The sequence below is a fragment of the Ursus arctos genome, unplaced genomic scaffold (genome assembly GCF_023065955.2).
Source record: "Ursus arctos isolate Adak ecotype North America unplaced genomic scaffold, UrsArc2.0 scaffold_16, whole genome shotgun sequence".
NCBI lineage: Eukaryota > Metazoa > Chordata > Mammalia > Carnivora > Ursidae > Ursus > Ursus arctos.
The window spans coordinates 7,117,700-7,142,159 of record NW_026622830.1 but is presented as its reverse complement, the minus strand read 5'-3'; the positions used below and the strand labels follow the sequence as shown (position 1 = coordinate 7,142,159).

General features: G+C 40.0%; 1 pseudogene; it reads right to left on the bottom strand.

Annotated features, from left to right (window-relative positions):
* Positions 1-23,698, bottom strand: part of LOC123001273 (ragulator complex protein LAMTOR5-like) — a 51,541-nt pseudogene extending 27,843 nt beyond the window's left edge.
* Positions 23,699-24,460: the final 762 nt, after the last annotated feature.

Genomic DNA, 24,460 nt, shown 5'->3' with positions numbered 1-24,460 from the left:
GCTATATTTGTCACAATGAATGATCTGAGTTACCTTGTTTATTTCATTTTATTTTAATTTATTAAATTACATGTGGTGGTCTAACATGTTAGCCCCATAAGTCCTTAACCCACTGTTTCGGTTGCCACTATATCCTCCCAAACTGGGATATGGTAGTTTTACAGTATAGGCTGGTGATGGGTATTAAGGAGGGTACGTGTTGCATGGTGCACTGGGTGTTAAACGCAAGTAATGAGTCGTGGAACTTTACATCAAAAACTGGGGATGTACTGTATGGTGACTAACATAATATAATAAAAAAAGATTATTAAAACATTTAAAAATTTTTTAAAAAATAAAAAACTGTTTACTGTTGAGAGAATAATTCTAAATTAATGGTAAAATATCACTTTATGATAAAGTCAATGGTAAGGTATGCTGGTGTTTTATACTTTTTCCTTGGAGCACCAGGGAAGGCTGGGAGAGAAGGTGGCATTGCAGTGAGGCTCAAATGGAAGCTGGATTGGGCCATGGTCGAGAGAGGAAGCATTCTGGGTTATATAGCAGCCTAAGTACAAACATGGCATATAGACGCTGCAAGATGTATTTTGATTCCGTGAGTACTAGGATCATGATTAACCTTTATGTCTCACTGACTTGTACATATTTTCAGTGGTATGAATCTTGCTAGTTCTTTCCAGTTATACAAAGAAATTTTAAAATACAGTCAAATTCTTTCCTTGGGTTCATACAGAGAAGGCTCACTGTGCCAAAGGTTTATTTTTTCCTCTTTTGTAAAAGAAGCTTTCTGTCTGACATTGAAGTGAGTCTATCCCAGCTGCAAGATTGTGGGTCAAGTTTGAGCAACAGTTCACTGAACAATAATTTTCTTCAATTGAATCTTGCTCTTGCTGGGAAATTCTTCCTGCACTGACAGTACCAAGAGGCCCAGAATAAGAGTGATCCATCATGCGCTTTCCACATCAAGTGTATTGTCACCACTAAAACTCATTCATTAAACACCTAATCATCTAGAAGTGGCCCTTGCTTTACCTTTGGACAAAACAACATAAATGGACATCCCTTCTTCTTTACATCACCTGTGAACCAATTCTATCATGATGTTTTTTAACACTTTATCATCTGTGATTCATTTTTAAGCTTGACTTCCCCATGAGATAACAAGCCTTTGATGGGTGTGGGCTTGTCTTAATCTCCTTGATATCCCTGGCCCCTGGTGCCTGGTACCCAGAAGGGCCTTGAATAATTGCTGAACTAATGGGTTTTGTAAACGATACATGAATATATATAAGGTTATGCAAATCACCATAAATGTTGAACAAAGTATATTGTGTACATATTTGTATGCTTTCTCAAGACTAAGTAAGAATTCTTAATGTCCATTATAAAGGTATCTATTAAAACTCTTGTGTAGGTTTCCCTTTTAAAACTTCGGTGTGTTAGAATTAAAAGAATATAGGGTTAGAGTTGGAAAATGTGCAGGTTGGGGAATAGGGGAGAAATGTTCCCTCGTTCCAGATTCCCTTGTACAGCACTATGTTTGGTCTCCCCTGGATTTTCTTTGCCTGGTACTGAATACAAATTCAGCAACTATAAAATGAATATTTTAACTTATTTTGATACGTTGGTTTAATTTCTTAGAATTCTTATACAACTGATATTTTCCCTTGATAAGATGTATTGTGATAAGCGTCCTGATTCGGTGATCAAATAATGCTATAATATTTTTTTAAACTATTAAGCACTTACTAAATGGATATACTACTCTGACAACTGGTGATATCAATAGGGTAGATATATGCTTATCACTAAGCAGTCTGATGTAGTTAAGTTAAAAGATGGTTAATAAGTAATAATTCGTGTGGTACTTATACAAAGAAGTTTGCAATTAGCAGACATTGAAAATGAAATATCAGAATTTCTCTTCTGTATTGGGCCATTGTGAACTTAAATTCTACTTATGGCTTTCAAAAGTTGTATGGAGCTTGTATAATTGTCATTGATTTATACACCCCAGCCAGAAACTTAAGGAAATAACGTTGCCACGCCCTTCCTGATGAGATTTGAGACCCAGACAGTCTCTGTAGTGACTGCTGAAGACACAGATATTTCTCCAGGGACATAGACCAGAAGTTTTCTGGCAGGTCATGCAAACAGCTGCCTGAGGCTCTCTTCGCATCGTTCCTTCCTCTCCTCTCACGAATAAGCCAAGCCAAAGTATTCTTGGAGGTCAAAGGGCAACATTAGTTTTCAAGTACTGATCAACCTCTCAGATCATAAAGACTGTGTCTGTTGAAGATTTCAGATTTCAAGCAGCAAATGCCATGTGAGCTAGCTGAAGCTGAAAGCTATCTTTTCCAGATGGTGGTAGAGCTATCTCAAGGAACCAAGAGTATAAGACACCTGGGAATCAAGTAGATGATAGGGTCAGGAAGTAGTCTCCAAGATAATCTTTAATTTCTTCATTTCTGATCCTTTTCTCATATTACTTTCACTCAGTTTTGTTTCCCTAACCGACTCCACAGGTTGGGTACCAGACTGATACCCTGTATTTTTCTGAGATAATCTCTCTCTTTCTCTGCTTCTCTTTCATGCTAGTTGTTCTCCCTTTCTTCCCCAGTAATAGATCCCAAAATAGCATCAGGATACATGGCTGACTCAAGTGCCTACACGCCCCCACCTCTGCTCAGCCACCTATGGTGTATGACGAAGTTCTGACAATGGGATGTAGGAAGTAGGGACCAACTCAATCTGCAGGAAGTCTTCTAAAAAGGAATCACATGGGATAGAGTCTTTACCCTTTTCATTCCACCTTGTTGCAGGAGTGACTGGAACTCTAGCAACCATGGGGTAACGAGTAGCATGGGGAAAGGTAGTCAGATGTAGAAAGAACCCTGGGGTAAGATAGTAAATGAACAAGAGAGTAGTAGGCTGGGACCCTGAAACCACCTTGCAGTGCCAATTCCTGGATAATGACATGAGAGGTAAATTCTGTCTTTTATAAACTACTCTTAATTTTTTAAAATTAATTTCTCTTTTTCTTTCTTTCTTTCTTTCTTTCTTTCTTTCTTTCTTTCTTTCTTTCTTTCTTCTTTAGAGAAGGAAAGAGAGAGAGAGAAAGAGAAGGGGGTGGTGGGAGGAGCAGAGGTAGAAGGGGAGAATCTTAAACAGGCTCCATGCCTCATGCAGAGCTCCCGATGCTGGGCTCAGTCTCACAACCCCGAGATCATGACCTGAGCCGAAATCAAGAGTTGGACCCTTAACTGACTGAGCCACCCAGGTGCTCCTTTTGTATTAATTTCTTAACGTCATCTTGACTGATAGATATACTGCCTCTTCCCCTATCTCCCTGTTACTATTTCTCTCTTATATTTTTCCTGCGCTCTCACTATTTTCAAGTCCCTTGGGAAAGTCCCTTGTCTCTGATCCTATTGACTGGTCGTGAAATTCCTTTGTATTAAAATAAAACGGTTGTCCCTCCAACCCCCACTTTGTGAGAGAATCAGTTTAAGAGGTCTTTGTGATTCCAGAGGAGTGCAAATGGGGGAGGGGAGGCAGAGCATTCAGAGAAGAGACTTGGAGCTGTTCACTGCATCTCAGGAAACACCCCTAGAAGCCTGAGAAGGATTTTCTGCTAGGATAGATTAAACCCACGCACCTTGTCCCACAGGGTATTGCATTTAGAGAGTTCATCACCACATGAAGTCAAAGGACTTCTAAATGTCATCAGGTTCCAGTGGATATCTCTGACTTGATCAACAGGATATTTTAAGGGCTATATGGGTGCAACCTTCATCTTGGAGTTGAGGGCAAGGAATGGAGACACAGTCCTCCCATGATATATCTTTTATAGTGGCCAGGAAGGGCAGATTCCTGGGATCAAAGGGCTAAGGGTTAGGCAGTAAAGACACTTAAATCCTTATGACATCTTTTATTTTTTTCTCCCAACTTTTAAAAACAAAGAAAAAAGGTGCTTGTTTCATAGTGCTTCTATTCTTCAAAAGCATGACAATGTGAACTAAGTACATCTCCAAGACAGATCACGTTAGGCTGAGAGACCAGGTGTTTGTTGATGCCGTGACAATGGTGACAGTCTTAGCTCTACTATGCTTAATGTGGCCAGAAGAGGGTGAAATTCCCTCATTCAACCCCAGCCCGTACCCTTTCCCTTCATCAGCCATCTTTCAGTATATTATTTTATTGGTGATACTTTCTTTGGTTCACCAGTAATCAAAATACTGGCCCTCTTTGTTGGTCTGTAAATTTGGCAGTTACTCTATTCATGGCTGTGTCAGTCTGTCATAGTATTTGAGCCATGAGGACTGCTGCAGGAGTGGATTTGTTGAGGAAAGGCAAACATTTGGAATATCAAACATGATCTGGGATGGGGCAAATCTGTATTTTAACATGGCCCACGTCTGCATTATAGCTCCAACATACCAGTTATTGGGGGGCAACTTGATATGCATGAAAGAAATAACTATCTCAGGGCCATTCCTATATGAAGCCTGCATCAGACAATGAAGTATGCAGACCTCAAAGAGCAGTGCACTTGGGTTTAATCCTGCCTCTCTTACTTAATATGCTAATTACTAGTTGGTAGGTTACTTACCTGTAAAAATCTTGTTGAGTAATCTCTATGTGTCTGATGTAATTTGGGGCTCCTACTTTCACTCATAGTTTTAGATGATAATGTATTGGTCGATATTCAGAGAGACTGGTTAATGTCGTGGCTAAGGTCAATGGGCTTGGAGATCAGACTGGCTTCATTTAAACCCAGCTCCCCCACTCCTTGCTGGTGATCATGGGCAAGATCGTTAAATTCTCTGAACCTCAATATCTTTTCTGCAATACCGTGATAGTGACTATAGTACCTGCCTCATAGATCTGCTGGGAGAATTAACTGAGATCATGCCAGTGACTGCTTTTTGAATGTGAACTCCCCTTGTTACCGATTACAGACTGTAACTGTGGCATCTCTGTTCTTTGGGCAGTGTTCTGGGATATCCTGCAAGAGGGTATTCGTTTACCTGCTCACCTGAAATAGAACCCCATTAAACCTTATAGAAGCCTGGTGGAATGTGAGTCACACAGGCTTTTGAGTGGCTTACCTTTTATAGCCAGCATGACCTCTAAAAATTGGGTTGAAGTATAAATAAATAATATATAACATGTACATAAAATTGGAAGGGGAACATCACATTCTTACTAGGCTGGAACTATCTCAGCTCTTCGTCTTCTGGTGAAGTATATCCAGATGGCCCACTCATCTTGTCTTTGCTAAGGCATTGTGGACGCCTAACTGATCCGATGCAAGTTAGAGACAGAACACCAGGCACATAAATATGCCATTATCCATGGTGGGTGCATTTGTGCATTTTCTCTTACATTTTTATTTCCGTTGAACTTCTATTCTCATAGGGGAAAAGTGGTCATTAAAGAGGTCCAAAACATCCCCATGTATATACATTTTACAATTTGCTGTAATTATTCATCCATATATTCACTTTTCTATCCATTTACTGAGTAAACATTACTTAAGAAATTCATCATACGCCCTGTGCTCAGTGGTAGGGATACAGACATGGGTAATATAACTGGTTTTCATTCTCCTATAGCTCACTGTTTAGTGAGATTTGCAGATGAGTTCATCAACCTAATGTAATGTGATAAATATTTAATGGTGATGGGTAGAGGATTCTCCCAAAATAACAGAAGAGGGTCTCTTCCCTCTCCCTAGGAGAATAGGGAAAACAGCACAAGGTGTGAAGACTAAGTCCTGAATTGAAAAGGATGCAGTAGACAGAGGACAATCCAGTCATGGATCCCGGGAGAGACAGCCAGCTCTGGGCTTCCGTTCCACCTCTGCTTTCCCCTGGGTGACAAAAACCCAAATTCTTTCCTCATCATCTCTACAGTAGAGACACACACATAGGTAGAATCTCAACTCAGAATCACCCATGTGGAACTGTTAAAAAAATATATAGCTGTTCAAGTCCTGTCTCAGACCTGTTATTTGTCCATTCATTAATTCAGCATATTTTCATTGAGCACCTGTTTATTAATTACTTAATATGTACCAGATACTGTGCTAGGAATTGGGGAAGTAAAAATTAAATGTCCTTGACAGGATATTAGTGGAGACAAACATAACAAATCATCATTATAAGAAAAATGAATATTTCAAAGGAGCACTTACAATAGTGGCCTTCAACTTACAAATTCCTAGAGTGAGAATGAGGCCAAAGAGAAGCAAATTAATGAGGTAAAAGGTAAGGACCTTCCGAGGAAAACAAATGGCATGTGCAAAAGTCCCATGGAATCAGACTCTCTGTAGGTGGGGCCAAAAGAAAAAGATTTACAACTCTGCAGGTGATTTGGGTGTTCACTCAGGGTTGAGAAGCTCTTACTAATCCCCGATTCTCGTGTTTTGGGGGGCTGTTAGGTGAGCAAATAAAAAGAAGCTTACAAAAGTCCTTTGAAAAGTAAAAAATGCTTTACACAGGCAGAGTGTTGTATACAATAGCCCTCGATGATCAGCAAATAAGAATTATACTCAGGGTATTAAAATGGATGAGCCCTTGATATGACCATAAATTTCGGAGATTACTCATATTTCACACCAAGATCGACATTTTATGTCACTTTAGCCATAGTGATGTGACTCTCACTATTTATCTACAGCTTCCACATTCTCCATCTAAGAGGTTTTGTACCTCAATGTGAACACAATGGTGTAGAAGGATTGATGTTTCAGGGGGGAGGAAAGATGCCAGGTAAGCAGGACAAGTGGCGAAGCTCTGGATACTTGCCAAAAGAAATGGGAACTCGCGGTCATGGATGGGACATCTGGAGACAACAAATGCTTCGTATTGTCCTGTGTATTCTGTCTCATACCTGGAGGTCATACTACCGTGTGAGATAGGTGAGCATTTCTTGCCAATTAAAGCAAGGAAGCCCCAAAATGCAGCAGCTTAATAAAGCTGTGGTTTCCACCATCATTTTTAGACCTCTAGCTTTAAATATTCATAACCAAACCAACTAGTCTCTGAGGTACGTTCGGTTCTACCCTTCGTTAATTATAACACCAAACCATGTCACTGGGTCTTTGGTCCAGTGTTGGTCTAATGTAATAAAGGGCTATGCAACATCCTGAGGAGCTCATGCAGGAACCATGATGGAAATGCCAACCTTAGATTAAGAGGGAGATGCACAGTGACCACAGCCTCTGCCAGAGGTGGGGGACATTCTTTATCTGACGGGAATCAGACAAGTTAATGGAAGTAAAGAACCAAAGTGGATGTTCCATGGTGCAATTCACTTGAGCATATAGAAATATACTAAAAGGGGAATTGGAGTCTCAGGCTATAATATAAATGCACCTTGATTTGTGACTGTGGGTGAGTAACTTAATCTATTCAGTGCCTTCATTTTCTCATATGTTAAATGGGATAATAGAATTATAATGAGGACTAGGAGACATTGAAATTAAAATGCTTGGCACATTCACAGAATTCCAAATATGTGATGCAGATGCTCTCTCCCTCTACCCCCCACCAAGGAGGTGGAACATAACTCCCTACCTTTAACTGGGAGCTGCCTGTAGTGACTGCTTTGCAAAGAATACAGTACAGAAAGCAAGAAAATAAAAAGCAACTTAACAGCAGAGAACACTGACAAACACTATGTAAGCCACATAATCAAGGTCGGCATCAACAGAGATAAATCATGTTGATTGTATGTACTCTTGATTGGATAGGATAAGAATGACATTTTACTCCTCTGGTCTTCCTCCCTAAAAACCTGTAACCCAAGTCTAATGATAAGAAGAACAGTGAACATGCTTGGAGCAAATGAAAAAAATAGAAAGCCTCAATACAGAAATAGAAAATCTCAGCAAACAGAGCTCAGTTGAGCTCAATAGCAGAATGGGAGGGACAGATGAAAGAATCAGAAACCTGGAAAATATGACAATAGAAATTGTACAGTCTGAACAACAGGAAAAAAATAAACTGAAAAAAAAATGAATAGAGCCTCATGGAGCTGTGGGACTATAACAAAAGACCTAACATTGGTGCCATAGGAGTCACCGAAGGAGAGGCGAGAGAGAGGAGGGCTGAAAAAGTATTAAAATAATGACTACAAGCTTCCCCAGTTTGGCTAAAGACTTAACTTACAGATTCAATAAGTTGAGCAAACCCCATGAACAGAAATCCACACCAAGATACCACACAAATCTACCAAAAAGTAGAGACAAAGAAATTTAGATCAGAGAGGGAGAAATAACGCTTTACCTAGAAGGGAACAATACACATGACAGCAGATTTTTCATTTGAAGCCATGGGTGTCAGAAGGAAGTCACACATTTTTCTATTGCTGAAAATAAAGAACTGTCATTGCAGAATCCTATATCCAGCAAAAATATCCTTTAGAAATGAAGGGAAAATCAAGATGTCCACAGATGAAGAAAAATGAAGAGAATTTGTCATCAGCACACCTACCCTAAAATAACGGCTAAAGGCATTTCTCCAAACAGAAAGAAAATTATCAAAGAGAGTATCTTAGCACACCAGGAAAAAAATATGATAAACAAAAATATACATAAATACAGTAGGCTTTCCTTCTCCTTTGAGTTTTCTAAGTTGTGTTTCATTATGACAGCAAAAGTAACACTGTCTGATATGGTTTTAAATGTATATAGAGAAACTCTTTTAGGTAACTATATTATAAATGGGGGAGGACAAAGGGTTATAAAGGTAATAAGTATAAAAATAGATGATAGATATAATCGAACTGATAAAATGATGACAGCTATAGACTGTTATGTATATATAATGTGAGACCTAAAGACATTGCTAAAGTCCTATCCAAAAAGATACACTGAAAAACACTACAGATAAATCAAAATGAAACTCTAACACATGTTCAAATAAGCCACAGAAGTCAAGAAAAAGAAAACAGAGGAACGAAAAAGAGAGAACAAACATAAAGCAAAAACTAAAATGGCGACTTAAGTCTCCCTCTTGCTCTGCCCCTTCCCCTGCCTATTCTCTCTCCCCCCCCAAAAAAAAAGAAAGAAAAGAAAAAGAAAACTCTTCTATAATATATAAGTTCAGCAGCAAGATCACAGGATACAAGATAAATACACAATAAATCAATTGTATTTCTTTATGCTAGTAATGAGCATACGGACACAGAAATTAAAAATACAATGCCATTTATAATTGTTCAAACATCAAAAACTTAGGTGTACATCTAACTAAACATGTATGGGACTTGTATACTGAAAAATACAATATACTAATGAAAGAATCAAACATTAAAACAGACTCATACCGTACGCATGTATTGGGAGATTCAACATGGGAAAGATGTTAGTGCTCTCCAAATTCATGGGCAAGTCCTGGCAAAATCCCAGTAGGTTTTTTGTAGACATAGACAAAATTATTCTAAAACTTGCATGGAAAGACAAAGAAATTAGAATAGCTAAAACAATCTTGAAAAAGAAGAATAAAGTAAGATAAATGGGTTACCTCATTTCAAGAGTTATATAGCTACAGGAATCAAGACTGTATGGTATTGGCAAAGAGATGGGCACATAGATCAATGGAACAGAATAGACTCTAGTAACAGACTCACTTACATGTGCCCAAATGATTCTGAACAAAAGTGCAAAACCAGTTCAATAGAGGAAAGAAAACCTTTTCAATAAATGGTACTGGAGTAATTGAATATCCACAGGCAAAAAACAAAAACAAAACCTTGACCTATGTTGTATACCTTGTACAAACATTAGCTCAGAATAGGTCATGGTTGTAAATGTATAACTTGAAACTCTAAAACTTAGGGGAAAAAAAGAGAATCTTAAGGATCTGGAGCTAGCAATATGTTGTTAGCCTTTATACTGACAACACAACCCATAAAAGGGAAAATCAATAAATTGGACCTCCTCTAAATTCAAAAACTGTGTTCTTGATAGGGATCCTTTCAAAGGATGAAAAGCCAAGCAACAGACTGGAAGAAAATATTTGCAAGCTATATAACTGAATGAAAGTTGAAGACTATATAATCAATGTCCAGATCTCAACATTTAAAAAAAAAAATCCATTTAGAAAGTGGGCAAAAGACATAGAGACATTTTACCAAAGAGGATATACAAATAGCAAAGAAACACAAAAAAGATGTTTGACATTATCCATCAAGAAAATAAAAATTAAAACCACAATGTGACATCACCACACATGTATTAGAATGGCTAAAATAAAAAATAGTGACAAAACCAAATGCTGGCAAGGATGCAGAGAAATCAGATCCATCATATATTGCTGGCAGGATGTTTCTTAAGTAACTAAACACGTGACTACCAGACAACCATCCAGCAATTGCACCTGTGAGCATTTATCCCAGAGAAAAGAAAATCTATGTTCACAGAGAAACCCGTGTGTAAATGTTTATAGCAGCTTTATTTATAACAGTCCGAAACAGAAGATAGCCCAGATGTCTTCTAATGGGCGAGTGGTTAAATAAACTGTGTATGCCCATGGAAAACTACCCAGCAATAAAAAAGAATGAGCTTTTGGTGTACACAGCACATAGATGAATTCCCAGAGAAACATGCTGAGTGAAAAATGCCAATCCTAGGGGGGTATCCGTTCTATGATTTCCATTATATAACCTTCTTGAAATGAATGAGAAAATTATAGAAATAGATAATAGACAAGTGGTTGCCAGGAGTTCCAGAAGGTTCTGGTTGCGGGAAGAAAGTGAGTGTGGCTATGTAGGAAAGGGTGTCAGGAGTGACAGCGGTCGTGATGGGACTGTGCTGTGTCTTAACTGTATCAGTGTCAGTATCCTGGTTGTGATGCTGTACTTGAGTTCTACGAGAAGTCACCGTAGGAGAAACTGGGCCGAGAGTACAGGAGATGTCTTTCTAACATTCCTTACATCCATGTACAGATCCACCATGATGGCAAACAAAAAGTTAAATTTGAAAACAATTACACTAGCTGGAATCTTGATATATCATTTGTGCATTAAATTAATTTAAATAACTGACATTTATTGGCACTATTTTAAGCACAGCAGGGGGCCCGATGGTATGAGTGCAGTTTGATTGATACAAAATTATAAGAGCATAGCATGGAGGACCTGTTGCATTGACTTGGTGGTAAAGTGCTGGTAAAGCTGAGGGAACTCTGGTCCCTTCCTCAGCCCTGCTGCTGCCTCAGCCTCACTGTCAGGGAGACTCCCATGCACCGTGAGATTTATAGGTGCTTCTAGGTTACTCTCAGTCACATCCCTGAAGTGGAAATGACCTTTTCTAGCTTTCCCAAGATAGATTTGTTATAGGTGATAGGGTTATATAGAATTATGATTTCTAGTTATTAAGGATATGTGAACTTCAGCTTCTTTTTTTTTTAAGATTTATTTATTTATTTTTTAGAGAGAGCTCATGGGTGCCCATGAGTGGGGGGAGGGACAGAGGCAGAGGGAGAGAGAGAATCTTCAAGCAGACTCCCCGCTAAGCACGGAGACTGAGGCAGGACCTGATCCTAAGACCCATGAGATCATGACCTGAGCCGAAACCAAGAGTTGGACATTCAACCAACCAAGCCACCCAGATGCCCCAAACTTTAGCTTCTTTCTGTTGAGAAATTGCATGAAGTGATTGAGTGATTAACCGCAGAGACCTGTCTGAGCCCAAGAGTGAGTGATTCAGTCCCTGGCGGGGCTATTGCCTACCTTTGTGACTAGGAACATGATACTTACCCTCTCTGTCCCTTTCTTTCCTCATTTGTAGCATAAGAATGAAAATAAATATTACCTCCATAACTTGGTATGAGAGTTGAATGAATGAATGAATGAATGAATGAATGAATGAATGAATGTGAAGTCCACAGAACAGTGTTCTCCACCATGATTGTAAAATAAACTCAATCTCTAAATTTCTTGTGTAGTTTCTTCTGCCTCTAGTTTATGAAATGAAAGAAAAAAACTCACTTTCACTTTTTTATAACTTCTAGCCTGACATAGTTACAGAATTATATGCCTAACTGCAAATGATCACAAAGAATTTGAATACTTTTACAAGAAAAAAATGAAGTTAAAAATAATATCTCCTTTAAAACATGATCTAAATGCATCGATGTGTCAAAATGTTGTTCTTCATTTAAACATTTGGCAATTTTGTTTTGTTTTTTCTAGTTTCAATCCACACATCTCAAGATGAAACCCTGCAGGCTATATTTTATTTTAATTATTTTGTCAGTGTCAAGAATGAGGTTGCCTGGATTTGATCTATCTGCTGAGCATAATGTGACTATTTGCCAGGACCCCCACTCTGCACCACTTTCTGCACCAGTAACTCCCTGGGGCATATCAATCAAAATATAGGCTATGTTGTATTTATCCAGGGAAATGGGATAACGATATAAAAAATAATAATACATACAATTATTCATAGCTCTAGATATGACATTAGTCCTGGTGATTTGCTGAAGAGCACAGCTGATAACCAGAGAATGTGGACCCCCTCACTATCAACTTAGAATAGTATCATTTCTCAGAGTGGCAGCAGAATGGACACTTAAAGATAATAAATTCATTAATCTTACCCTCCTAACGTTTCAAAGGAATAATGAGATGTGAATAAGTGAGTCAAAAAGATAAAAAGAACTCACCAGCAGATGTCTCCACTTTGTAAGGCAATTAATACAACAAAACAACGAACAGAAGAGAGTCAAAGGAGGGCTGATTTGGGGCAGTGGCTCTTGTCTAGGGCTGATTTTGCATCCGCAGGTGACATGTGTCAATGCTGGAGGGGTATTACTGGCATCTACTGGGTACAAACCTGGGCGCTGCTTGACATCCTACCTGCACAGAACAGCCCTCCATGACAAAGAACCATCTATCCCAAAACGTCAGTAGCGTCAAGGCTGAGAAAACCCTTTAAGGGACATTTGATCTGCTTGATTGGCATTATAATTTACTGGTCTGCCATCACACTTTTTTCCATGCAGAAGGAAAAAGGGTAATAAAAAGTGATAAGAAAAATGAATATGAGACTAAACCATGTTTTCCTCCGGCTGTCTGCAAATAACTCTATTGCAGGCCCTATAACATGCTATTCTTTACAGTATAATTTCCTTTTGCGTGACGGTGCCCCTCACGACACGGGATCTCACTGAGGGCCTGACCAAGATCATTTCATTCTTTATGTGTCTCATGCTTACATTGTGGGGCACAGAGTACATGCTCCAATGGTTGTCCTGAATGATTGTGTGAGTTCATCATAGTAGGGGATAGGCTCTAATAGGATCATGAGGAAACTCTGCATTTAAGGAAGGTATGTTTCAGAATCCATCAGTTCTAGCTTTAATGGAAGATTGTGGCATTAGCAAGCAGGCAAGGTACAGTGGTAACAGTTGTTAAGAAGAAAATTGAGATGTTACCAGAGTTTTGAAGATATCAGGCAAGACATTCTACACAATCAAGAAGTTATGGAAATATAAAGGTAACGGGCCAACTTTCTCCATCCGAAGTTCCCATGAGTTCCTCCTTGAAAAAATTACTTGGCAATACCATCCGCCATTTAAGATTTTCATCTAAATAAATAACCTCAGAGAGAGGACTGGCAGAGGGACTGACTGGTGGCAAGCGCTGACAGTTACGTGTGTGTGTGCATATAGGTTAACCGTGCACACAGAAGTGTGCGCTTACTCAAATGCAAATACCAAGTTAATGATCAACAACTACACACATATTTAGAGTATACATATAGTAAACCTGCAAAAGTAAAAATACTATCACGAATAATAGAAGTGTGAGAGTCCTTGTTTATACAACTGAGCTCATCAAAACTATAAAAGTACAGGTTAAAAAAAATTACTTCTGAGGCACCTGGGTGGCTCAGTCGGTTAAGCATCCCACTCTTGATTTCTGCTCAGGTAATAATCTCAGGGTCTTGAGATGGAGCCCCACATCAGGCTCCAAGCTCAGCACAGAGTCTGCTTGTCCCGCTCCCTCTATTCCTTTCTCCACTCTCTCTGTCTCTATCTCTCTCTCTCTCTCTCAAATAAATAAATAAAATCTTGTTAAAAATATGACTCCTTAATGTTTTCAATCTTTTCTAAATTTTAGGAATATTGAGAGGATCTATTATTTTGGAATAAAATCACTAATTTGCATTTTACTAATTTTATATTTATTTATTTCTTCAGTTAAATTAAAAAAATATTTAATATTTTGTATTTTTAAAGCATCTGTAATATCACATTTCTCTAGAGTATTTCCCTTTCTGCCATCCATCTTCCCATTCATCCATCTATCCATGCAGGTTTGTAGGAAGATACCTGGAATGATGTTTATACAGATCACTTATGCTATCTCTGCGTGGTTGGATTTGGACCTGATTTTAAATTCACATTTTTATTTTTCTTCATCAATGATATCTTTATAATAAGCATCCTTTTTTAGGAAAAACAGTGGAATGACATTCTCTTTTTAAAACTTAACTTTTTTCCTCTAAATTTACTGAGATGAAATTGATGCTGTTCACCCTAAACTTACACCATCCTGTGTGTTAAAACTTTACTTTTTAAATGTCGTAAAATCGTTTTTTTTTTTCTTTAGCGTACAATTCTGTGAATGTTAACACATATGTACATCTGTGTAACCACCATCACGATGAAGGCATGTCAGCTTCATAACCCTCCAAACTTCCTCGTGTTATCCATTTGTATTAACACCACCACCCCCCAGTCTCTGAGCCCTTTCAAAATTGATCTTATCACTATAGTTGTGTCTTTCAGCAAATGCCTAATGAATGGAATCCCAGTGTTTAATCGGAGTTCTCCAGAGAACAGAACAAATCGTGTGTGTGTGTGTGTGTGTGTGTGTGTGTAGAGAGAGAGAGAGAGAGGAATAGGCTCACATGATTATAGAGGCTGACAGTATGAGAAATCCCAAGACTGCAGGTGGTAAGCTGGAGATGTAGGCGAGTCAATGGTGTAGTTCCAGTTGGAAAGCTGGAAGAGACCAAATAGCCCAGATCCAATCAGGCAGCCATGGGAAGTTACCTGTTACCAGCTGAAGGGGCTCTGTTTTTGTTTTCTTTAGGTCTTTAGCTGATTGGTGAGGGCCACCTACATTAGGGAGGGCAATCTGCTCTTGAGTGTTGGGACCTTATTCCTATCCTCAAGCTAGATTACAGGGTGGTGGGGGGGAAGGGCATTACCTAAAGCCCTCTTTTTGGAGACTGAGCCAACTTCTGGGCTTTGGGCTCCAATGTTTCAAGTCTTACATATACTAGAAGAAAAAAATACATATATGTATTTTCTATTTTATATATATATTCCCACTGGTAATTGACGTTTTTCAGGGTTCTTATAAAACTATTCCATGTGTTCTTTCCAGGTTTTATGACTGCATCCAGGGAGAGAGAGGTGGTAGAATGTTTTTATACCATCTTACTCAGAACTGGAACCCTATCACTTCTTAAAAAAGATTTTGAGCACATATAGGACAAAACATTAACAGTGGTTAATTATGAGTAGCAGTGATATGAATGATCTATTCTCCCTTGTACTTTTTTGTATAGTTTATTTTAAAAAGTCGAATTTTCCAAGAGGGGAAAATTTTCAGTAGATCATTTTACAGTCTGTATGTAGAAAGACAGGAAGGACTTCTCTGATTCATCTGAAAGACAAACTTAAGAACAGAAAACATTAAGGAAGCACTGAACATAGACCTTGTACATTCCTGGTTGTCTCCTCTTTGACTAAATCCAAAACAGGTAACTCTTAGTGATATCAGCCTGGGGAATTAATATTTTCCATGATTGTGCTCCCTCTTTAACTCTTGGACTAAGAAAAAATGTGGTTGACCCTTGAACAACACGGGTTTGAAGTGTGGGTTCACTTATACACGGATTTTTTAAAACAAAAAATGTATTTTTTTCTGTAAATGTATTTTCTCTTATAATTTTCTTAACATTTTCTTTTCTCTAGCTTACTGTATTGTAACAATACAGTAAATAATACATATAATATGACAAAATGTGTGTTAATCGACTGTTATCAGTAAGGCTTCTAGTCCACAGTAGGCTATTAGTAGTTAAATTTAGGGGAGTCAGAAGTTATATGAAAATTTTCAACCATGTTGGGATTGGTACTCCTAACCCCCACAGTGTTCAAGAGTCAACCGAAGTGTTGAAGGTGTTGGGGAGGAAGCATCTTTTCATACCCTTTAAGATTCTTCTTGCTGATTTAAGAATTCAATTGGCGTGAGACAGATTAACAGGAGAAAATCCGATGCATATAAACATGAGATTCCAAAGACAGCAAAATAATGCATATATGTCATCCTGAACTAAGAAGGCAGTGAGGGCTTGGGACTTGAAAGAGAAGGAAAAGAATTCATAGGAAGATGAAAAAGAGCAAATGTTTGGTAAACACATGTTGGCTGGGCCATGTAGAAGCAATGGAACATAGAGAAGAATTTTAATAAATAAATTTTGCTGAACGCCTAGCTCATAGTCTACTGCAATTATCTATGGTGATAGCTCTCTTCCTGGAGTAGGTCCTCTATCTAAGTTCTTTTAGGCAGTTAGGGAGCAGGTCAAAGTTTATTCCTGAGACTCTGGGCCTTGATTATTTTCAACTCAAAATAATATGCATGCCAAAGTGGAACATTTTGGGGTGACTTGTTCTGAACCTCTACAAATGAATGTGACTTAGAACCAAAGTCAAACGAAACCATAAAAGTAAATATACTTTATTAAACTCCATCTGTCACAAAGGAATAAAACAAAGCTTGCAAACTCTGGAGTGATTGAGAGGCACCAGACTTTATGCTGAGCTCAGTCATTTCTCTCTGCGATTAAATATTGTCATGTATCACTGTGTTCGTTTTCCTGCCTCTAAATGAACTTCCGTTACTCCCTTCAGATTCATTTATTATGCAGTGAGATGTTATTTAAAAAAAAAATTCTTTGGAAGAAGTGACTAACTTACTTGCACAGACCAGCTTTTGTGGTAACTGGGTTTATTTGTCTTCGTCAGTGCAAACTTACAGAGACTTCCTCACAAAAAGGCAAAATCTACAGACAGGACACTTACTCACAAAACTACTGCATGTTACAAACTTGAATTCCAAATTCTGTCTAAGGCAAAGATTTTAGCAACTAAGTTGGGGGCAGAACTACTGATAACTTTAATTCTTAAGAACATCAATTTAGATTGACTATAAAATAACACCGAAGGAGGGGCCTCTGGGTGACTCAGTCAGTTAAGCGTTTGACTCTTGATTTCAGCTCAGGTCATGATCTCAGGGTTGTGGAATCACCCTGCATTGGGCTCTGTGCTCAGCAGGGAGTCTGCTTGAGATTTTCTCTCTCTCTCCCTCTGCCCCTCCCTCTATGTGTGCACTCTCTATATATATCAAATAAATAAACCTTTTTTTTTATTAAAAAAATAAAATAACACTGAAGGAATTTACCAACTTTATTGGGAAGAAAAAAAAGGAAGTCACTTCTTTTTGGTTAATAACTGTATAGTATCTAAGTTATCTGAGCTAACTGAGTTAGCAGAATTCTTTTCACTGAAAGAGATGTGACCCTGTTACTCTCAGTTTTAAAGTCCTTTGCAGGATGCTAATGAACCCTTGCTCTCAGTGCTCTCCTATAGACCAGGAAGGTTCCTTCCTAATGCAGCCATTGCTGGTGCAGGATAAGATGAAGATTCTAAGGACAATGGAAGGACCTTCTCATAAAGCTATCTTTTGTTCAATGTAGCATGTTTATGAAGTGCAGAATAATGCTGCTGGAAGTGTCCACTTCCTGATCCCCAGAACCTGTGATTATGTTACTTTACCTGGCAAAAAGGACTTTGCAGAAATGAAAGATATTGAGACCAAGAATTGATCCTGAATTATCCAGGTGTGCCCAATGTAATCACTTCAATCTTTAAAAATTAAGAACCTCCTTCAGTTTTGATATGAAAAGGGTTCAGGGTGCCTGGCTGGCTCAGTCTGTTAAGCATCTGACTCTTGATTGGGCTCAGGTCATGATCTCAGGGTTGTGAGATCAAGCCCTGCATTGGGCTCCACGCTGGGTATGGAGCCTGTTTAGGATTCTCTCTCTCCTTCTCCCTCTGTTCCTCCCACTGCTTGTGATCTCTAAATAAATAAACAAATAAAATCTTAAAAAAAAAAGAAGGAGGAGGAGGAAAGGACTCAACCCGTAATTGCTGCCTTAAAGACACAGGGAGGGGCCATCAACTGATGAATGTGAACATCCTCTTGAGCTGGAGAAGGTGAGGAAAGAGATTTCCCTCTAGAGCTTTCTGAAAGGAATGTACCACTGCCAACACCTTGACTTTAGCCTAGTTAAGGTCCTTTCGGACCTCTGACCTACAGAACTATAAGATGACAACGTTGTATTACATTCAACTACCAAGTTTGTGGTGAGTTGTTAGGACAGCACAGAAAGCAAGTGTAATATTTTTATTATTTTTTGTGAGAGTGTATCTTTTGAATTTTGGGTATTTAAAATGTTCTCTTTTTTTCTCTGAAATAATAGGAAAGGGTAGTGTGTGTGTGCGTGTGTGTGGTGTTTGAAAGGGTTTACTCTCTTTCTTGCCAAAATAAAAATATAATCATCCTTTGTCAGTCCTCTCCTTTCCCCCTGTTCCCTATCTCTTCCTCTCTTTTTCCTTCCTCATTTAAACTGTCTCATGAAGTTTAATTATTGGCATGCAAAGTCCATGTGTTTTGTCCAGACACACATTCCATGCACGGCCCCTTCTTTCCATCCTGTCTATCTCTGGAGTTGCCCACCTCTGGCTCTTCTTTATCCTCTAGAAGAGTGGGTCCCAGTCCTCGTGGTACTGAAAATACACACACCACTTCCCACTATGCAGCTACTGAATCAGCATCTCTCAGGGAGGGGCCTGAAAATCTGCATTGTTGGCAAGGAATACAGTCATTAGTGATTTTGAGAAACGCCATTCTAGCGGCACCAGACTGTTGATATTCCTTGTACTTGCTACTCCATGCCCAAATGCCACCCTCCACCCCTTCAGTCTCTTAATCCAATGTCCCACTCTCTCTCCCCACCCTGGTTCCCTCCCTGACTTTGCCTGATAAGCTCCTCCTCCTCCTTTCATTGATATCATTGGGTTCAATTCTCACTTTCTGTGAAAGAGTTCCCCTATTGACCTTCGCTCCTCAAATAACATGGAGCATTTCGCATAAACTACTAGGCACTTACCTTATTGTTCTGTAATCATCTGTGTGCCTTCCTCAGCCAGATTCAGTCTTTGAACACGGGGATTGTGCCTCATACATGCTTCTCCCCCAGGGCTCAGCACAGTGCGGGAGACGCATTCGTTGCTAAATAAATAGCTATAAAGTGAATGAGGGGAAGAAGGAATGCATGAATGAATCAAAGAGTAGAAACATAATGTCACGAGGTAATTCTCCACCTTTACTCTTTTAAGCATCACGCTCATTTTCAGGTAATTTTCGAGGGGACCCACACCAGCGTGTGCGTCACTGATGTCATCGTGAGGAGGGAAATCTGGTGTATGGGTTTTCTGTGTGAGAAAGAAAGAAGTCTCACCATGCCAACTTTACCTTCGAAATATATTTTCCTTAGCCCTGAGCACTTGTCACCATTTCCATGAACCTCCCTCTGGTTCAAGCTTCTGCCGCCTCTGTGGTCTCCCCGTAGTTCCTTCAATATGACAAGCACAGAGGGGTTTTGCACTCACTGTTCCTTCTGCCTGAGATCATCTTTATATATCCTGGGATCTGCATCTTAGCTCAATCCCTCCCAGAAAGGTTTTGTCTGACCGACCTACCTAAAATATTGCTCCCACCAAACTTAATTTACCCTGCTTTATTCTTTCTTCTATTGCAGAACTTATATAAAACGTCTATCGTATGTTTGTGTTTAACCTGTCCTGACCATTAGAATGTAATTTCCACAAAGACAGAAATTTTGTTTTGTTCACTGCTCTACGTCCAGTCCCTAGAGTAGTTCACCATACCCAGCAGGTAGTTAATACATGTACGTTGAATGTTGCATATGACTGTGGCAGAATATATATCCTACGATCACTAAGCAGGCTAGTGCAAGGCACGGTGCAGGCATCTACTCACTGAGGACACATCAGGTAACTTCAGACAACACTTTAAATGCACCTTGATCTCTGGCTGCGATTGCTAAGAATTGAGGATTTGATGCATGGTCTGTTTCTCAGCTGTAAATGGTTATTACCTAAGAAAGCATGTGAGGGTTTTCCTGCTGCTGTTTTTTCCCTTATGAAAGTGGCCATCTGGGGGCACCTGGGTGGCACAGTCAGTTAAGCGTCTGACTCTTGGTTTCGGCTCAGGTCATGATCTCAGGGTCCTGGGATCAAGCCCCGCGTCGGGCTCTGTGCTCACTGTGCAGTCTGCTTGCGATTCTCTCTCTCTCCCTCTCCTTCTGCCCCTCCTGCTCTTGCTTTCTCTCTTTCTAGAATAAATAAAATCATTAAAAAAAAAGTGGCTGTCTCACATCCTGTCCACTGCAGCCTGGGGGAACATGGCAGGGGGACAGTGCTCCTGAACTTAAGTCCATTTTCCCTTTTCCCGATCCTCTGGTGATGCTGCTGAGGTCCAGTTAAACACAAGATAAGCAAAGTGTTAGAAGTGTGCCAGCCACAGAGACCTTGCTTACTTTTGCAAGAGAGCCACATACTCTTATCTGCAGCTTCCTCCAGAACACCCACTTTGTTTTGACTTCCTGGAGTGGATTGAGCCACCCAACTACAAGATTTGGTCCCAGGTGTTTTTTTTTTTTTGTTTTTGTTTTTGTTTTGTTTTGTTTTGTTTTGCACGGGACCTTTGATAGCAGGCTCGGAACCTGGTTAGCTTCGGGCCCTTGCTGTCTGTATTATCTTCCTATGTAGGAGTCTCTGCTTCATTTTGCCCATGCCCTGAGGGAATCTGATCCGTTTCCTCACATTACCTTGAGCAGTTTCCTTTCTTCCCCCTTTTGGACTATACATGTAGCAATTGTACTCATCTCTTCCTGTGACTTCCATTCTTTGCCTTCTTCAGTTTTCCTTTCTGCCTTTGATGGCTCAAGTGTTTCCTAATTGCAAGGATCAAAACAGTGGTCGAAGCTGCACAGTTTCCTGTTTTGAGTTATGTGTATGTCCCTTCTCTCACTGATTCCCTACATCTCCAGATCCCATAGTAGTGAGACCATGGTGTCATGGGCGTCTCGTTCGCTCTCTGGGCATGAACAGCTCTTGGACAGTGCATTTGATGGCTTTTCAGACAATCAGTCTGATCTTTGAAATTATATTTTAAAAGCTCTTAGATGTCTGGATCCACATTGCTTTGCCAGAAAGGGAATAAAAGGAAAGAAAGAAGATGTTGGATAGATCAAAGGGCGACACTTCTTTCTTCCCTGGTCCATCATTCCCATCTCCAAGGGCGCTGTCCCTAGGGACACAGTATGGGCGTGGGCTTTGAAATTTAAGTCAGAAGGAGAGGAAGAGTGAAGGAAGTGTGTTCCTATACAAGATGTTGGTTATCCTGGGGTACTAGCTGGATGAGTCTAGGCTGTCAGAAAATTCCAAAGTCAAGTGTATGCTAATCCAAGGTAACCAACAAGTTCTAGTTTTCCTGGGACTTCCTTGATTTTAATACTGAAAATCATATGTCTGGGCCAAAGGGGACAGTTGGTCCCTACAAAATTATTCAAATACAACTTCAAGTGCCTACTATGTGCCAGCATGTTTTTTTATGGAGACTTCAGGTTTGGTCAGCCAGTCCTTTAGCCTGTCCTCATCTGCATTTTTCTTCCTTCTGTTTACATAAACCCTTGAAGGTCTCCCCTTTGTCAACAATTTCACATTCATGTCTGGCCTTCATTGTCCTGAATACTTGACCCTGTTAATTTGATTTTATTCTCTGACACGACCTTGGTCTTCCATAGAACCAGAATGAAAATGCTGTTTGGAGTGGCAGTGAAAATTGAGTGTGGGCAAATCCCTGGGAAGACAATAAGTCACAGTGGAAAGGAAGTATAGAACACAGGGGTAGCAAGATAGGGCTGTGCCCTCCCACAGCACACAGAATATGCCCATGGATTTGTTAAAATGTCAAAAGCAGGTGTTTCTTTTTTCTCCAGTCTGAGCTTCAAGCTAACTTGGGCATTCAGCTAAATCCCTCCCAGGTGCTAAAACAGTATGTGGTTTAGGATTTCAGAGGTAATTATTGCTGAATCCATTGTATGGCCAGTGCACCTGCCAGGTAGATGTTATGAAAGAATGTGTCGAGGGGGGCACCAAAAGACTTTGGGGGACAATTTCTCCATCCTAAGACCCCTTTCAAGCCTATTAAGGCCATCAAAAGCTAGTCATGGAGCTGAACATATTCCCAATATGGTTAACAACACAAAAGATGTAGCAGGAACTAAAAATCCCAACGAGATCAGGCAGTGGGTCTAGGTCAGAGAAATACCAGCACTACCCTGAGAAATTCAAGCTGCATGATACCGGTTTAGTCCTGCAGTTGATGCACAGTGAGTTATCTTGTAGTAAAGCTGAATATTTAGACATTTAGATGTAGATATTTCGATCCTGGCTTGGGTGCCCAAGGGAAATACTTGGTCTGATGATCTAAAATGAAAGAGAGAGAGAGGGTCAATATGGTCATTTATTCATTGAAAAGATGAGTATTTCCCAGCATTGGACAATGCCGTTGGAAGAGAATGGAGGATAATAACAGCAACAAAAATCCAGTTTCCCTGCTCTGATAGAGCTCAAGGTCCCATGGGAGAGTCAGAAATTAATCAAATAATTACCTGCATTAATATAAAATCAGCACTGCGATCGTACCATGAAGGAGAGGTACCAGGTTTTCTGAAAGCTTGTAATAGAGGGATTTGAACCAGTGGGTTGGCTTCTCTGAGACACTGAAAATTGGACTGAGATGAGAAATACCCATGTTTGCTTAGTGCTGGGCACTACCAACAGCTTTATCACATTTTCTTGGTTAATTCTCACACATGAAATTTTGGAAGTAAGCATTATCCTTTTAAACCCTCATTGAACTTTACATCGGAAACCGGGGATGTACTGTATGGTGACTAACATAATAAAAAAAAAAAAACATTAAAAATAAATAAGTAAATAAATAAAAAATAAAATAAACCCTCATTGATCTAGGAAGAGAATCCCACCATTATCTATAACCTCAGGAAGAAGCTTTCATCATTATCAATAACCTAGGAAAGAATATTCTGTGAAGATCCTCTAGAACAGAGGCTCCCTGAGCTTCTCTTTTGTGCGTCTGTCACCAGTGCCTAGAGCTACTGCACCAGTCCAAGTCCTGAACAGGATAATGACTCAGATGTTTACTGGGCGAATTTATTTATTCCCATCGTGCAGATTAGAAAATCCGGCCCGTATAGGTGGTAAGAAGCAGAGCCACTATTAGAACCAAGCTCCGTGTCTCCAGACCGCAGTAGGAAGCGGGAGTACATTCAGATCAGGGGGCACAGCTAGTGCAAAGGCGGGTTTGAGCAGAGTTCAAGGGTTTGCTGCCCTTCCCGTACAGCCCGGACCGGAAGGACCTGCAAATCCTCCTGTTCCCCAGAAGCAGGATCCAGGCAGCGTCTTCCACCTGCATAGGCAAGAAACATGTATCACCCATGGTGGAGAGGGGGTGCGGTGCCTTGAAGCACGGGCCTCCAGATCACCTGCCTTGCTGCTAAAGCTGCAAATAAGCATGTCCAGACTCCTGTCTCGAGGATGAGATCCCTGGCTCCGGACGGCTTGTGTGCCGACAGTTCCTCTCGGAAAAGCTTGCAAGCACCTTTTGAAAGCCATGCAACGCTGAAAAGCTTCCATACAGCACGAACACAAAAGCTTGAAACCTTGAGGCTTCGCCTACACGGATTAAATAAAATGCTTTAAGTGACTTTCGGCTACTTATAAAAACAATTTACATAAATGGATGTGCTGTTCGAGGAGGGTAGAGAGGGTGGTTTTAATTTTTTTTTCAACTTTCTTTTCCCCTCAGTTTAATAGGTGTGGAGGCCCCAAAGAAGCAACTCTTTTTAATAAAACCAACTTGGAAATTTATTGAGACAGACTCCAATTGACCCTATTTCAGGCAGCTCTCTGGGGCCTCGCACATCCAGCCACCTGAGCGCTGGGGCCTCGGAGTCCGTGCTGCCAGAGGAGCCCGTCCTCCACCACTCATGCCTCCTGCACCTGAGAGGCTCCCATTCACGCCAGCACATTCAGCTGCTACGAGTGTTCCAGGTTTGCCAAGGATCCGGGCAGAGCTTACAGGTTTTACCCTGCCTTCCCTTCATGGAAATGGATCCTGGAACACTGAGACGCCAGCATACGACAAACACACACATATACACACACAAACACAGACACACACACCGACA